This window comes from Lissotriton vulgaris, chromosome 2_1 (assembly GCF_964263255.1).
Source record: "Lissotriton vulgaris chromosome 2_1, aLisVul1.2, whole genome shotgun sequence".
NCBI classification, from domain to species: domain Eukaryota; kingdom Metazoa; phylum Chordata; class Amphibia; order Caudata; family Salamandridae; genus Lissotriton; species Lissotriton vulgaris.
Window position 1 is genome coordinate 1,622,694,009 of NC_141687.1, and position 16,802 is coordinate 1,622,710,810.

Here is a 16,802-nt window from a genome sequence, read left to right on the forward strand (position 1 = left end):
ATCAGAAAGCAGATTAAAGTCTTATCTGCAGAGATGTAGAAACCCGAAGACAAGCTGTGCACAAATCTCTCTCTACAGAACAGCTTCAAATTTCCTCATGCAAGGCAACAATCCATTAATCAATGTCAAACCTCCCAACCCACAAAACAAATGGGTGAGGTGTAAACTGACAGACGTTATAAAGTTTACAAGGCAACAGAGCCCGCACCAAAACCTCCCAACCAGACCGGTAAGGTGAGCGGCGGTTGTTCTTGAAATTGGGCTCGCACCGAAACCTCCCAACCCTAATATAAAGGGTGAGGTGTGTGTTAAGTGCTCAGGGAGTTGTACAACAAATGCCCAAACAGATGAGTATAATAAAAAAAATAACTTACATAGCTTATGTAGATGGTGGCATCAGCTTGTAGATTGTTAGAAAATGTTGAGACCAAACTTTTCTTAACTACTGGAAGTAGAGGGGTTGACTCACAGCTCGTCTCCAGTGTAAAAATCAAGTTTAAAAGAAGAAAAAGTTGCTCCAGTGTTGAATTTAAGGATAAGTTTATTGCAGTAACATTTGGTCCCATCCATCCAGTAGGCTGTGTCAGGTAAAACTGACTGTCTTCTACTCAAGCCTCCTCACACCAGGTTCTATCTCCATGGTGCTACTCAAACATAAACAGAACAAGTAAAAGTTACAATGATATGAGAGGAAAATAATCTATAGTGCAATACTACAGCAAAAAACACACTTCCATAGAAAATGGAGACTGGGATTTAAAATAAAATCCCATTATAAATAATGTTCAATTAATCAGATTATTAAAAATAATTTAAAATATAAATATAATAATGTAATGTTAAAATATATATAAAATAAAATATATTTAGTATTTAATTATAAAGTATTGTAACAACGTTTTGGAATTTATGCATTATTTCAACCATAATTTGTATTTAAATATAATTAGACCTACTTTCCATTAATTCTATACTTTACTTTTAATCATTATTAATGCATGATTACATTTTCTATTTTTTTTGCATTACATCAGAGTTTATTTATAATTGAAACTTCTGGAAATTATTTAATTTATTATGTTTTGTGAATAGTTTCTGAATAGCAATAGGCTGAGGGGCCGATTATGATCGCGGACGGACTGGCGTCCGCCCGCGATCACTGAGGAGGAGGGAACGCCCGCATGGGCTGCGGTGTTCCCCCCCTGTGCGATTAGGATGTGACCGCCACCCTGGCAGTCACATCCTCTATTTTTAACATTGCGGCGGGTGCGGCTTCAAGCTGCACCCGCAGCAATATTAAAAATGCAGGCATTGCATTTGTATGCAGAAAGAGGCAGGCACCGCGCGTTGCCTGCCGCTTTCTGCATACAAATGCAGGGGGGTACCATAGGTACCCCCATGTGCACCCCCCACATCCCCCTTCACCTAGGGGGCCCGCAACGGGCCCCCGCAGTGAAGATCCGTATGCTTTTCCACAGCGGAGAAGCCGCAGTGGAAAAGCATTTCTTTTGGGGCATCCTAATATGGCTGGCGGTGTCTGAGAGACACCGCCACCATATTAGGGCTTTTCCGCTGCGGTTGTAAGCCAACCGCAGCGGAAAAGCTGCGGACGGAAACCAGGACCCACCAGCCATCCTAATGTGGCGGTGGGTCTTTGGTGGGTCCGCTGCGTTTTTTTCGCATCCTCCGGGCCGGCGGTGGCTTCCACCGGCCCTGAGGATGCGGAAAAACCGCAATCCTAATAGGCCCCTGATTCTTTTGTAGGTGGGTGCATTTTCCTCCCTAAACCCCTCCAGTCAGCCCTCCATTCACCCCTCATTACTCCTCTCTAACCCCTTCCATTTAGTGGTAGAATTAGTAAGCCTGCCCCTTTCTCGAGCTACTCTTCTTGGTCCCTCCCACATTTACTACTAAGCAGTAACCTTGCATGAGTGAGAATCTCCCCATAGAATAGATAGACGAGGTGGAAATTTACACTCATGGGTTTGTGATAAGCATTTTGTAGTCCTTCAGTAGTACTACTGTAGTACTACTAAACGCACTACAAAATACAGTTATGAATAGGTCCTGATGGGGGATCATTTGTGATTGCTTTCTCACAAACAATACACACATACACCATTTTTTGTACGTGCAAATGTCCTTGTGCTTTAAGCTGCATAATGTTGAGGCAATTTGGACTCCTGGCTAGAGTGCAGAGCCAAGTTCAAATCTTGAGCTTGGCTCAACATCCTATGATTCTTAGAAAATCGCCTTATTACATGATTCTGAATTTGCCTGCCTTATTACATGTGCCATAGAATCGAATGCACCTAAAATATGGTGGGCTGAACATCTGTCACGTATGGGATAGTGTAATGTGCCCATTAAACGCTAAAACATGCCCTCAACGTGTCTGTGTATAAAAAACAAAAAAAGAAGCCTGATTCTATCACAAAGCACTCTAATGCCATTGGGCCAAGTTTGTGCTATATATATATATATATATATATATATATATATATATATATATATATATATATATATATATATATATATATATATATATATATATATATATATATATATATATATATATATATATATATATATATATATATATATATATATATATATAAGGTTTTTTTATACCAATAACGATTATGTGTGTACAGTGTACTGTAGCATGGCCAACTGTCACCCATCAATTTTGGGCCCTTTCCCCTCCCATTACCAAAACTACTCAAATACAGTATAATTTCCACCTCAGTATATGCAAATATGCTGTGAAATCCTGATCCTGTAAATCAGGATAACAAATTTAGAAGTGGAAAGACAGGTTTGTATGCTTGTAAGGGATACATCCAAGAAGCGTGGAGGAGGATTAGGAGGAGACCTGAGGAGGTGCAGTAGAGGCAGGTTCGGTGGAAGAGAGAGAACTGGTCAGAGGCCAATAAACAGCTGAGGTAAGGAGTGCCAAAGGTTAGAGGTTGAACTAGGGATGCCAAGGAAGGCACGTGGGAGGGAGTGGTATTAGAAATGCTGATGATGGAGTATCGATGGTTGTGCCAATCACACCATAATTTTTGAACATGGCAACAACTGAGTTATACGGCTAACATAGTTTGCGCACTGCCCTGCAATGGTGAAGTAAACTCAAAATCATGCAAAGATTAAAACATGCACAATACATCGGTGGATAATAGGAAATTAAATCCAGAATAGTATGTTTGGGGAAAGATGTAGAACAGATTGTGGGCTAGCAATCAGTTTTCATTTTGTGTTAAAGTGTACAAGAAAGTAGAAGCAAACAAGGATGTGGTCACCCGTTACATTATGCTAAGGTGATTACTTTGTAGTTAGTGGGGATAAAGAATAGTGCAGTTTGTAGCCCTAGGTCACAACGCAAAACACACAGTGGATAGGATGGGCATGCGTAAATAGTGATTAATTAGTCTGAAAGATAAAGCCCTAGCAGATGGGTTTTCAGATTTTTGCAAAAGACAACCACTTGTACTAGGAATAAAATAGCAAGTTAACATGCCTACATCAATGTTATGCTGATATGTTCTTAAAGGGAAACATCCGGAACAACTAGGCGAGAGCCCCGAGTTCCCGAAGCCTGCCAGCCAAACAACGGCTTGCCTGAACAATGCCTTTGCCAAAGTCGGGCTAGTGTTCGGCATGAGCGGGTAGAGGGGAGCGTTGGAAAGCAGACACGGACAGGTAAGTGTGGTTTCAGGGTAATTTTCAGGGGTTCACAGGGGGGCAGTGATTGGGGTCGTTTTTAGGGATGGGAGTTTGGGGTCGTTTTTAAGAGGTGGGGGGTTCGGGGTAGTTTTAAAGAGTAGACAGGATTCAGGGTAATTCAGGGGTAGTTTTTAGGGGTTGGGGATAGGAGTAGTTTTTAGAAGTGGGGGTTTGGGATAGTTTTTACGAGGTGGAGATTAGGGGTAGTTTACAGGGGTTGGTGGTTCGTGAAAATTTTCAGAGAGGCGTTCGGGGTATTATTTTAAAGGGGTTATTTTGAGGGTGCAGGGAGGAAGGTGGGGTCATTTTTAGGGATTAGGGGAGGGCGGGTTTGTATATAGGGCTCAGGGGGAGGGGGTGGTAACCTTATCACTGCATAGCCGTTTACTCTGCATCCCTTTACCATGAAAATTCGTGGTAAAGGCTGGTGTGGTAAAACAATTTGTGGTTAAGACCAGGCCGGACTGGGAGCCAAAACGGGCTGTGGCAAAGTGCTCGGCCAGCCCCCGGGGGTAGGGGTGTAGCCGAGCTGGTTGCACGGGCCAGATTCGGCCAATTTTGTTACAGGGGGCGATGTTGCAACCATGCTGCAAAAATGCCGCTGTAACAAAAACGGCCCCCAGGGGCCCAAAACTGCCCCCCTCCCTGGCGACCCACACATGTAGTTAAGGATTGCGGGTAGAGGAGCTCGTTGCTCCGACATACAACCGTTCTTAAATCTAGAGATTGCCACAGTCTTGTTTCTCAATAAGTATGTTTGGGCTATCCCAGAGACGGTTGCGTCTCAAGTGGACCAGACCTCGGTCAACGGAATACTATTTGTACTTATACCTCAGATTCCAAACATTATTGGTTCACAGTCCGTCTGAGACCAAACTCTACACTCTTCTCTTAGCAGAGAAGATACCTATTTAGAGGCAAACGAGTTCATTTATTAGCCCCGCGCAGAGTGAATTCATCTCTCCAGCACTTGAGCTCTATGGTCGTGTGTGCTGGTGGGAGGTGGGTTGTTTTTCCTTGGAATGTCACTTCTGTGACAGGATATGAGGTCTATGGACTTGAATAAAAGCGTTCGCCGTTAGCCGTGAATTTACAGGCGACCTTTCTCAGTGTGAAGATTATGTCGGTATGTTTGTCGATGCTTCTGAAAGAGTTTCATTCAAAGCAGCGCGTTTAAGAACACTTTTCTTGCCTCATACAGCTTAGGCAGCTTGGAGCTTCTTCAATAATTACCTTCCTGCACTTGGGTTGCTCTAGGTACCTCTGGGAGTTCAGTTCAGTCTGAGGCGAACATCCTTAAGGCCATGTTGATATCTCTTGATTAAAGAGAAAAATGAAACTACAGAATAAGTGGGTTTTCTTCACGCTCCACACGCCACCTTTAATCTCAGCTCTTCGTTCTCTGTGCAGAGCAACGCTGTGTCTCTTTGGCGAGGAAATGCAAAGGGGAGAAGCTGCCTGAAAAAAACATTACTACTTTTCAAATGGTATGCAAGACTGCACAAACAGTCACTATTCCTTTAATTTGTCTGCCATGAATATTTATGAAAATGAATAATGCAGAAATATGAAAATACATTTATGAAGAACGATAATGGCAAACTCATAATGAAGACTTGTATTTTGTACAGCACTGGCATTAAGGGAAAGGGCATGAAATAGAATGACAATATCAAGAAGATCCCAACCTTACCAGCCCTAAGCATGACTCTTATCCATACCATAATAAATGCCGCTGCCCACAAGCACCACCTTTATTTTACTCATAACCCTTAATAAGCAAGCTCTAAGTTGGATCGCGTCTGTTCTTCGTGGCAGATCTCATACTATCTCCCTTCCCTCCTTCACTCTTCCTGAGCTCCTGTTACCCTCAGGGTACCTCGAGGCTCATCACTGAGACCTTCGTTATTTAGTGTCCATATGGCCCCCCCCCGACATCTTTGGTTTATTCCTTCAGCTTTAATATCATCTTGTATGGTGACGATATACAAATTATTATGAACATCTCTGCCAACTCTGATGGTAGTCTTACGGCCTTTCGGTCCGGTCTGACCTCTTTAGTTACCTGGATGACCATCATTAGTCCAAAGTTAAATAGAGGCAAAACCGAGACCATTCTCTTTGGTTTTTTTTTATTCATCATCAGAAAAACAAAGTGTAAACAATTAATTACTTCGAGATATATATCTGGTACAACAGAAAGCATTCAATTAAGGCTTAGTCACTTAAAGTAACCAACAAGAGGTAAAACATGATTTGAGTATAATTTCCGAAAAAGAAAAGTTGAAAGATCTGAAGAAGGAAAGATAAAAGTAAGGAGACATAAGAGTAGGGGTCAAAACAATTTTAACAGCGCCAACTATAATCCTATCAAAATGAGCATGAATCTACCCCCTTTTAAATTACCCGTCTAGTTTAAGTTTCCATTTTTGAACTGGGGCCCATACCCGTTTCCCAAGCTGCTTTGCATTCACGCCTTTTTTTTCATATAAAGCTTTCTCTAGGGTATAAATAGCTAATAATTTTGAGAGCCATTGTTGAAACAAAGGAGGATTAGAGTCTTTCCATACCGTTGCAATACAAAGCCGGCTCAGCGTCATTGCGATAAACAAAAATTCTTGATTAGGTACATCCTGCCCCTCCTTTGCCACCCCAAGAACCATAATCTCATTAGTTAAATTAATAGAGAGCTCCAATTCCTCTTTAAAGAATTCTTCCATAGCTTGTTTAAAGGGATCTAATTTAGGACAAGCTGCAAACATGTGTATCGTGTCTGCCTCCATACTCTGACATCTTGGACAGAAGATCCCACTCGTACCCCCCCAGCGGGCTATTCTATGCGGTGTATAATATAGTTCATATAAGGTCTTATAGTATTGTGCCTGCAGATTTGCAACCTTTAAGATAGTGTTTCCTAGCTTAAGCGATTTTTCACCCTCATTCCCGACTAGATTTAATTTAGTTCTCCATTTATCAAATACCTTTCCTCTATCATCCTCATTATACTGGCATAATGCACCATAAAGTTGAGAGATTGAACATCCCTCCTCATCACGAACAAATTCCATCCGGTCTACCATAGTAAACTTACAATTACCTCCTTGTTTTCTCTGCAGGACTGATCTTATCTGTAAATATTTAAAGAAGTTTCTCCGATCCAAATTGTATAGCTGTTGCGCCCTTTCAAATGTTATTAACCCTGACTGATCCGTGATTTCTCCAATTGTACCAACCCCGAGATTATCCCACCGCCTCATCACTTGATCATGGAATACATCTGGGAGAAGTTCATTCATATATAAAGGGATATAAAAATTCATTCTCCCTAATTTAATTTTCTTCCAGATGATTGACCAAACTGAAATGGCCGCACCCAACACCTTGAACTTCGTTCTTTTATAGTAGTTTAACTCCTTAAATGTAAGAAGTCCCTTGTTAGAGTCCAAAACCAGTAGATCATATATATCCGGAATGCCAGCGTTACCCCTCCAGATATCTTTCGTATTCCCACCGAGGAGTCCTTTACAATGCTGAAGGACTGAAGCAAAATGATATGTCTGAAAGTCAGGTACTGCAAGGCCCCCCGTTCTTTAGAAAGTGCCAGCATCTTTATGGATCTTCAAGTTCTACCCTTGGCCCATATGAAGCGATTACAAATCCCCTCTATTTCCTTAAACCACTTATTAGTAAATAATAAAGGAATCGTACGAAATAAATATAAAATCTTGGGCAGAAACTGCATCTTTATAACATTGCAGCGACCTATAACTATTAAGTGTAAATTGTCCATCCTATCTAAGTCTAGTTTTGCCTTTTTGATTACTGGGGTCAGGTTTTCCTCCACAACCTTAGATAGATCGGATGTTATAGTAACACCCAAATAGACCGCGGACCATTCTCTTTGATAAACAATTCTCCTATGTGGCCCTCCACACTGGGCTCGCCACCATGACCAGTCCAAATTGCTAGTTCCTGTGATTCTTTATCGCCGATAAGATTTTGTTCTCTCCTTAGATCATCAAGGTTGCAGCAATCTGGTTCGGTTTACTCAAGACACAGATAAAGACCCAAACATTCTCCCATTAGATAGCAGCAAAACTGTGATCCTAATCCTTATCACCTCAAGATTAGACTACGGCAATTTGGTAAACTTTGGTTGCTTCAACCATCTTATTTAACATCTTCAAACTGTCCAAAACACCACAACTCCAACCGTTATCAATCTGGCTCTCTGCTTCTGTGTCACCTCATAGCTTAAAGACTTGCACTGGTTGGCTGTAACCAAACATATTGAGCCTGATTCTTAAAGGTAACTTACACTACTGTGTAATTGACAGTTTTGAGTAAGTTTACTTATTTACAAGATAGGAGTATAAGTTAGTTAAAAAAAATCATTAGTAAGTCTAGCACCATACATGGCCAACCACTAGTACTGCAACATCTCCCATATAAAATAACGAAGGCAGGAATTAATACAAATCCCCACAGGACATAATGTTAAATGTAATTAAATTAATTAAAATAGTTAAAGATATGAAAGATTATTCTGTAATGTTTAAAAAATGTATAGGCAGAGCATATTTATCATTTAATAATGTTTAAATGTCCGATTTACACTGCACTTCTGATCTCTGAAAGAGGTGTCCCCTTTACCAACCTACACACTTTGGGCCTTCATTCTTGCACTATCTTCTCACCACCCCTTGTTTCCATCAAGGCTGAGCAGAAGGCTGCTCTTTCTTCTCCTTGCAGCAAAATCCTAGAATTCTCCTCCACTCTGCACCCAATTATATTATTTATATGTTATGGTAGGAAACCAGTGATATCATTTCCTGTCTAGATGGATAATGCGAAATCTAGTAATGTCACTTGCTGTGCATATGAGTGATTAGAAATGTGGTCCTCTTGCCAGGTAAGTGTGAAACCCATTTACTGCCTTTCTATGTCGTCAGAAATCATAGTTTCTTAATAATTGGCATCTTCAGACCCTTGGGTGCTGCAAAATGTTATAGGTTACCAAGCAGAGTTTTACAAAACCCTGATCTAGGATGTCTTTTCAGATTCCTTGAATCTTTCTCATACTGATGTCCCAACATCTGAACATATTCAATATCTTATATTGAAGGGGCAAGAGAACCCTCTTTCTTCGAGCCTACATATTTTTTAATTGGTGACAAACACAAGCTAGAAATTAAGGCCTTTTATAAATCTGCATCACTTCTATCAATGTATCCTTTACGTGCACTTCAATCTGGACACTATTCTCCATTTTAGAGACTATCTATAATCTTCAGATTGGATGGTTAGTTTGGATCAAAAAGACGCTTACTTATCAATTGTCATTTCTCCATAGCATTGGAAAACAGATTTTATCACCTCACTACACTTTCTTTTGAATTATCATCAACTCCTCTATGTTGTAAAAATTGTCAAAACCAGTCATGTCACATCTATGTTATCAGGGCATGCATAAGTGTTGATAGTGTATGGAGGCAACATTTTTCTAGCGTTATAGAATTCCAAAAGAAGCCCAGGTTAGATGTGCAGTACATCTAACTTGGGCTTGTATTAGAATTCTATAACGCATACTAGCAAGCCCATTATCGCCGTTTTAGCGGCAGTTTCCTGATGCTAAAACGGTGATAATTTTAACAAGGTTCTTGCTAAAATGCCCCTATATTATTTATTAGCTTGTTCTCATATATCCCTTTGCAAATTAACCAGGATAGCGGGTTTCTTAGCCTCTTCAAAACAGACAGTATTCCCAGGTCGACTCCACCAAAGTACCCATTGGAGTTAAAAAAAATAATCCATCACCTGAGAGGAGCCTTAAATTACTTAGTTCTGTTTTGTTTTGGATACAGCAGCAAAGGAGGAGGCAAATTGGTGGTTGGACAATATCCATCCCTTTAACTGAAGATCAGTTGTTTTTAATTCCAGCTCTACTATTAGAATAAGATGCAGGTTAGTGTGGACAGGGTATTCTTGCAGCCTGTACTCGACTGGCTACACAAGGTCATTTAGCGGGACTTTCATGCACTTGTATTATTTAGAGCTCCTTACAGGCTCTCACAAAGAATTGTGGGTGATGTTTATTTCACTTCAGGATGGATTATCTCACCACAGTGAAACACGTGAACAACTTAGGAGGCACTCGGTCTAAGGTTCTGGCAAAATTAATATAGGAGTAATGTCTACAACACAGAATGTTGATAACAGTAGAATATTGTCTGGGTCTCCTCAGTTTGAAAGCGGATTGGTATTCTTGATTTATCAGAGACTTCTGCGACTGGAAACTTTATATGAGTCTTTCAACTTATCCATTCAACAAGGGGTCATTCTCAATAGATATTTTTGCCTCCAGATGACCTCACAGCTTCTCTAAGTTTAGAGTTGAAGGCTGGACCCTCAGGCCATAGAAACAGTTGTACTTTTATATCCATGGGCTGGACGTCTTCCTTATCCTTCTTATAATCTTATCATGATATCACGCTGCCTGTCCAAAATTAGAAGGGAATCACCTCAGTTAATTGCAGGTTTATATAGCGCTAGGATCGACTCCCGGAGGAGTATCTCCGCGCTTCGACCGCTGCGAAACCCTTCCTGGCTTCCCTGAGAGATGGTCCCTTAGTGGGTATCTCCAGGGTGAGACCAGGCATCCCCGGCGGTCTGGTGGGGCCGTTAGTGAAGATGAGGCAAGCTAATGCCCAGAGTTGCCGAGTGTGATCGCTGATCAGAGTGGGCACCGAGGCGAGAGAATTATCGAGTCCGCTGACCCTGGTCCAGAAACCTGCCGCGTCGGGAATCGAACCCTGGTCCCGGGCCGTCCTCTGCTCTCGGGTCTGCCGCCTCTAACCAGTGAGCCACACTACTTCACTGGTAGTTAGACATAATGACTCCTTTTTTGCTTTCACAAATGCCAATTCGATGCCAATGCCAATTGTTCTACCCAATGTTCCCAAACTCCTACAGGATTTAGCGGATCGGTTCCATGATCAAGGATTTGTGGCCAGTTTCCAACAGATGACTTAGAAGGTGCTGGGGCTGTCTGGTCCCCTCCTGGACTTTCATGAGAATCCCTAAATTTCATCAACAAGGGAAGGCTCCCAGGGACGTACACAATTTACTAATTAGCTTGGACAGAATGATCTTTTTGGTGTGGGTAATCAAACACAAATTCCATTTCATCAACTGTTTCTTCAGTAACTAATTTATTAAGTCATCTGGCTTCTACATCTAGGTTGTATCGAACAATAAATATACATAGACATGGCATTTCTTTGAAATTACGGAAAAACATGTTGGAGAACATACCATAGTATGCAAACTTCAATGAGGCATTAGGATAGGTTCAGTCCTTCTATCCCAAAATATAATTGCTTATGGACAGGCAATTTGGTTTTAAACGTGCTCCTGACCATTTTACATCTTATTTCTTTTAAAAGAGTGTTTGACATCAAAGACTTGGAGTTGTCAGCTGGGTAGTTTGCTCACTCTGGGGGGGTTCTTCTCCATTACCAGGCTTACCTCATCTGTGGAGTATACCTGTTAGAAATTGGGTTGTTGGTTGACTAGGGCATTAGCCCTAATTAGGCAGCAACCACAATTCTAGTCAAGGTAAGAAGCAGGCAACCCTAGATCAACCTGAGCTCACCCAGTGGTAGCTTGGCACAGAGCAGTCATGCTTAATTTAGAGGCAGTGTGTAAAATATTTTTGCAACACTTCAAACAGTATGGCAGGAAAAACACCACAAAAAAGATTCCACAACAGGTTAGAAACTAGAGATTGATTTAATAAATAAAACGAGCAAAATGACAACCATCCAATTAGTAGAACTCGAGATATGAATTTTTAAAGAATAAAGTGAAAATAGCACCAAAAGCACTAACCAAGGACATCAGGTGGCACTGGACCGGAACAAAGTCAAAAGTTCAGGCTGACCGCGATGGAGTGAGGGCTGGCTAGAGGCACCAGATTGGGCCCGCTGAGCAAAAGTACCTTGGCCCAGGCTGCATCGACGCCGAAGATCCTGTCGACATGGGGATGCGAGATGTAGCCAAAGCGATGCGTTAATGTCAAAGCGATGTGTCATTATTGATCCTCGCAGTGGCGATGATGCACTGGTCTTGATCTTTGATCATGCATCAGCTCCGATGAGCACACAGGTTTCAATATGGATTTCTCTGCATTGTCGTTGAGGCTGCAATCAGCAGAAATGCAAAGACCTTGAGGAGAAACGTTGCACAGTGCTGGTTTCGAAGGCGATACGTTGGGTTGATATTTGCAGCAGTGGCGATAAGCTGTTCTTGGTCATGCAGCAGGAGGCGATATACTGGATCCGATCTATGCAATGGAGGCAATGCACCAGTTTGAGAGAGGATGCATGGGGTTTATTGGAGCAAGCACCTTAGGCCTTCTTTCCAAGTGTCCAAGACTGGGATGGCACCACCTGGCAGGGCAGACTCATAATTGACAGAGTCCAGGTGCAGAAGCAGGTAAGTCAGAAGTCTTTTATGTCTCTGAGACTTATGTTCACGATGCAACCCAGCTAGCCCTTGGAGTCACTATGCGTTCAAGTGATGCAGGTCCAGTCCTTCTATCCCAGGTAGAGGGACGGCAGGCAGAAGAGCAAGACAGGAGTCCAGCAAAGCAGCAGTCCAGAAGAGGAGCAGTCTTTTAGCAGCACATCAGTCCTTCTTCCTGGCAGAGTCTTCACAGGTCCATAAGTGCACTGAAGTGATAGTGTCTGAGGTTTAGTACTTATAATCAGTTGGAAGTAGAAGTAGGGTAGATTTCAAAGACAGGCTTTTGAAGTGCACAGAGGTGCTGCCATTCCTGCCTGGCTCCAGAATCAACACAGGAGGGCACGCAACCCTTCGTTGGTGGACAGGACACAGCCTATTCAAATGCAAGCGTGACTGGATCCAACTCCTCCCTCCCATACTGCCTGGATGGCCCATCAAGTCACACATATGCTCTCATTGTGTGTGACTGCCTAGGGGAAATACACACAACCCAACAGTCACCTACTTAGACTTGTGATCAGAGACAGACAGCAGGCACCAAATGGCTAAAGTAAGAAGTTGCCAATTTTCTAAAAGTGGCATTATCAGAATTGTAATTTAAAATCCGACTTCACCATAAATTAGGAGTTTAAATTAGGATTCCGGAAACCCTAAACTTGGAAAGTATATCTCTTCATAAATTGTAATTACACTTAGATAATGGCATAAGGTAATCCCTATGTCATCCTATCTTTGAGAGTTTTTCACTACTAGAACATTGAAAACTTAAAAGTACATGCCCTGACTTTAAAATCTATTGCACCATGCCCTTATGGGCTGTCCAGGGCCTATCTTTGTGGTGACTTATATGTATAAAAGGGAAAGGTTTGTGCCTTGCAAGTGGTTTATTTTGCCAGGTCCAAATGGCAGTGTAAATTCTACATAAAGGTTCTGCAATGGCAGGCCTGAGCCATTATTAGAGGGCCACAAAAGTGCTGCAGGCCCACTAGTAGCATTTAATTTACAGGCCCTGGGCACATATATTGCACGTTACTAGGAACTTATAAGTAAATTAATTATGCCAATCTGGTTTGAGCCAATAATACAATGTTTAGAAGAGAGAGCACATTCACTTTAGCAATCATTAGCAGTTGTAAAGTGTTCACAGTACTAGGACCAACAATAACGAGGTCAGAAAAAGTGGAGGAGGAAGGAAAAATGTTTGGGGGTGACCCTACAGAAAGGGCCATTTTGCAACTATCCCACTTTCCAGAACCCAAATCTTTGTGTTGTATGATGTCAATAAGGGTTTTATTGTCATGGTTATTTTCTGATAATGTCTTCTGGCTACTCCTTAATTTCACTGAAAATACATCACGTTTCAGTATACTCAGCTACACTGGCCTGGGATTTAGAGCGTGCGAGTGTCTGTCCTGAGGCGGAAGCCGGGACTGGTGTGTTGTGACTGAATTTACGTGTCATTTTTAAAACTGCACCTTTTTTTCTTATTTGCACGAAAAATTGCATTTTAAAATTACTATTGCTGGGAATTGATTGATTGGCTCTTAGCCCATGCCCTTACCCACTGCAGCCGATTAAACGCTGCGTGGATACTCTTATCTGCCTCGTTTTCCTGGCGACCGCCATCTTGGATAGGGAATCGGGGCGAGCGGTCTAGTGCTCGGCCCCTCTCGCTTCCTTTGGCATAAAAACGCTGCTAAAGCACTTGTTTCCCTGATTTAGAGCGTGCGAGTGTCTGTCCTGAGGCGGAAGCCGGGACTGGTGTGTTGTGACTGAATTTACGTGTCATTTTTAAAACTGCACCTTTTTTTCTTATTTGCACGAAAAATTGCATTTTAAAATTACTATTGCTGGGAATTGATTGATTGGCTCTTAGCCCATGCCCTTACCCACTGCAGCCGATTAAACGCTGCGTGGATACTCTTATCTGCCTCGTTTTCCTGGCGACCGCCATCTTGGATAGGGAATCGGGGCGAGCGGTCTAGTGCTCGGCCCCTTACACACCCATTAGTATAAGATGGCCCCCCCATTCAGGGAGCGCAGCGGACGGGCGCAGCGGGCACGCCGGCAGCGCGCCGAAGGCGCGCCTAAGGCAAGCCCGTCTGCGCCCGTCCGCACCAGTACGGGGCAAGGGGCAGGGCACGCTGTGCCGTTATTGAAATACACCGCTATAGATGCATGCAACATACATGGAGTACACCATCGGTTAGACCAAATCTCTAGGAACCGTCTCGATAGTCTAGGACTCCTACAACAACGTGACACATTTCCGGAAATACAAGGTATCCTAAGGAACCACAAGGTAACCATTACCCCTAATTATATAACCTTCAAAGTGTTTTACTTAAACACGCGCTCCCTAGTCAAGCACCAATTGGAAATCTTCACCTTACTTTCCTCTGATTTACCTGATATCCTGTTTCTGACCGAAACATGGATAACCCCTGATTCTGCCCCTGATATACTAGCAGCACTCCCGACCGACTACTACATACTACACGCTGACCGGCCTTCAGGAAAAGCCGGAGGAGGAGTGGCTGCCATTATTCATCGTAAACACGACTTTAGGTCTATCGACTCCCTCAATCTAGCCAGCGCAGACAACCTAGTTATTAAGCTTGACTCGGATCACACCTCACTGATATGTGTAGTTGTTTATAGACCTCCTCAGCCTATGCCGCTCTTTCCCATGTCCCTGAGTGAACAGATAGCCAATTTAGCTACCAAGTACTCTAATATCTTGCTAATCGGCGATTTCAACTACTGGTTTGGGGACCAAACCGGTGGACCTCACTCTCTGGAATTTACTAACCTCTTGTCAAATTTTAATCTCACACAACATATCCTTAGGCCAACACATAATAAGGGCCATATATTGGACCAAGTCTGGACAACAAACCCCATCATCTCTGCCACGAAGGTACATCCTTGTATATGGTCTGACCATTTTCTGGTCACGTTTGACCTCACCCTGGCAATGCGAACCAGATCCCCCTTGGTCGAGGGTGGAACTGCCAGATGCTGGAAATCCGTGGACTTGTCTGAATTCACAACCTTCTTGGCCGGATCCACTCCTAGTCCAGCCCAGAATGTGAATCTCTTTGACATACAGATCAATGACTGGTTAAAAACAGCAAGCGATCACTTTGCCCCCCCTAAAAAGATCAAAATTAACCGGAAAGCAGAAGCTCATAAATGGTTCTCTCCTGAATTAAAGGACATGAAACTATTACTTCGTCAGAAAGAGAGGAAATGGAGAGCCTGCTATGACCCTGAAGATAAGCTCCCCTATAAACAAGAACAAGCAAAATACAACAAAGCCATCAAGGCAGCCAAGATTGAATACTTTTCCTCCAAAATTTTAACGTCCACTAATAAATCAAGAGAGATCTTCTCAATTGTGGATGAACTCTCCAATCCTGACAGAGTCTCACCTAAACCAACTCCCACGCAAGAACTATGTGATAAACTTAACACATTCTTCATAGAAAAAATCACAGCTATTAAAGCTAGCATCAAATGCTCACCGTCAGCTGCGATCCCCCCTGACTCTGTCAGGAATACCCACACAATGGACTGTTTCCCTACTATCAATGCAGATTCACTCATCTCCTTGATGTCCAAGGTCAAATCTGGATCCCCCCGGGATTGCTGCCCCCCACATATCATGAGAGAAGTTTTTTCTTCCATTCCTCAACCTGCTCTATCCCTTTTAAATTCATCAATTACTCAAGGCTGTGTCCCAAAATCATTTAAAGGTGCCACTGTGGTCCCCCTGTTAAAAAAGGTCGGCGCCGATTCATTAGAGCCATCTAACTATCGCCCCATCTCTTTGCTTCCCTACTTAGCTAAGGTCTTGGAGGCACATGTTGCAAAATCTTTGTCTGCCTTTATAGAACAAACCGAACATCTAGACCCTCATCAAGCTGGCTTTCGCCCAGGGCATTCAACTGAGATGGTCATCTTGGCAGTCCTGGACGAGCTTCGCAGGGAGGCCGACACCGGTACCCCCCAGGCTCTGGTTCTCCTTGATCTGTCTGCCGCGTTCGACACAGTGGACCATAAGATCTTGTTAGACCGTGTCGAGCGCGCAGGCATCCAAGGTAGGGCCCTAAGTTGGATTACCTCATTCCTGGAGGATCGTACACAGGCTGTTCGCCTGGCAAATTTTACAGCGCCAGGGCTGAATATCACATGTGGGGTTCCCCAGGGCTCCTCCCTATCCCCACATTTGTTTAATATCTACTTACTCCCCCTAATTAAAGCCTTAAAACAGAGGAAAGTAACGACTTTCAACTACGCAGACGATCTGCAGCTTTCCTTTACCATAGACAACTCCATTGAATCAATCTCCAACTTTCAGGACACCATGGTGTTCATCCGCAACTGGATGGATAACAACCACCTAAAATTGAACCCCGGAAAGACCGAGGTACTGCTGATAGGAGATAGTTGTACATCCTGGGGGCCTCACTATTGGCCAGCAGAACTAGGGACGTTCCCTAAACCCTCCTCTTCCGTAAAAAGCCTAGGGGTGACTATTGACA